The following is a 1,645-nucleotide window of genomic DNA, read 5'->3' as shown; positions in this document are numbered from 1 at the left end:
TTCTGCATATTTCCTAATCTTAAGTGAGGATCTTTGGTAACATTCCTTTACAAAGTACATTAATCTATAGAAAGATCCCCTTGTCTCCTCACCTTCTTCATAAAATCCTGAAGTATAGCAAAAAGTACAATTAATCACAAGAGGACATGACAACTTATAGCAGATGCCTGAGTACAAACATGTTTGAACTACTACCTTACCTAATTATAACCTAGGGATTATGGGGCATATTCTTTGATTGTCATGATTATGTATGAAGATTTACTAGGAGGAGTATATAATGACACTTGTGTGGGAGAAATAGGAATAGTACACACCCACACAGAAAGAGAGAGAAAGAAAGAGAGGGCTCACGTGATAGCAAGCTCTGATGATGCTAACTGAAAGCTTGGCAGCTCGGGCCCACCCAGGGGCTCGAAGGGAAAAAGAACTGGCCATCTGCTCCTCTAATGTTCCAAACAAGCCAAACCAAACTCACTGCCATGGAGTTGATTGTGACTCACAGAGACCGCCCATTGGGTTTCCAAGGCTGTGAATCTTTACGGAAGCAAACTGCCTCATCTTTCTTCCACAGAGCAGCTGGTGGGTTCAAACTGCTGACCTTTTGGTTAGCAGCCAAATGACTTAGCTACTGCACCACCAGAGCTCCAACATTATAGCCTAGGGAACTCTGTAGGGCAATTCCACTGTATCGAATAGGGTGACTATGAGTTGGAATTGACTAAATGGTCCACAACAATGACTATACGTATATAATCTTAAAACAACAACAAAAAAAACTAACTTATTGTTAAGCTAGAAATACCATCGAGCTGCTCCCATGATGAGGTCATAATGAGGTCAAAGATCATCGCATGGCTTCAATGGGCCAGACTAGAATTTGCCTTCTCTACAAAGGCATAGCTCCAAAGTAGACTATTATCTATAAATGAAAAACTGGGGATGGAAATCAAAGTAAACTGTGTTAAGAACAAAAGTTAGGCGCTAGCTTTCTTTGAACTTTTTATTTAACATTTAAGTCTATTTATATTGAAATCCATTTTGCCTGACTGAAAATACATCTTCTCACCTTTTATTTGTTACTTTAAATAGTTTCACTTATTATCTATGACAACAATACTCATATTTTAAGAGTGTTAAAGTTTACAACTATTCTTAGCATATATTGTCTTTTTTGATGTTCACAACACCCTTATAAAAGAGGGAGGGTTAATTTTAACATTCACATTTTACAGGTGAGGAAACTAAAGCACAAACTTCTTATAACTTGTTCAACTTTAAAAAATTAATATCTAGACTTTAAATTCTCCATTTTTTCTACTAATTAGCATCTAATAACACTTTATTTGTGTCATTAGATCTCTGAAAGTACATAAAATATATATACAATATGAATATGAATGTAGACTTTATGTGATAAAATAATACAACTAACTCCCATAAGCTACACAGAAAAAATTACAGTAATAATTTCAAGTCAGAAAAATTTTATTGAACTTTCCCAAGAGGCTTAAAAATGTTTGAATGCATAAACATTAAAAAATATGTTATATATAGAGGTTCCGGCAAGATGGCGGACTAGGCAGAAGGATTGCACAGACCCTCTTCAACAAAGAAAAGGGAAACCAATTAACACAGACACAGA

This window comes from Orycteropus afer, unplaced genomic scaffold, assembly GCF_000298275.1.
Source record: "Orycteropus afer afer isolate SDZICR_OR568_19922 unplaced genomic scaffold, OryAfe1.0 scaffold00731, whole genome shotgun sequence".
NCBI lineage: Eukaryota > Metazoa > Chordata > Mammalia > Tubulidentata > Orycteropodidae > Orycteropus > Orycteropus afer.
This window is presented reverse-complemented; position numbering follows the sequence as displayed.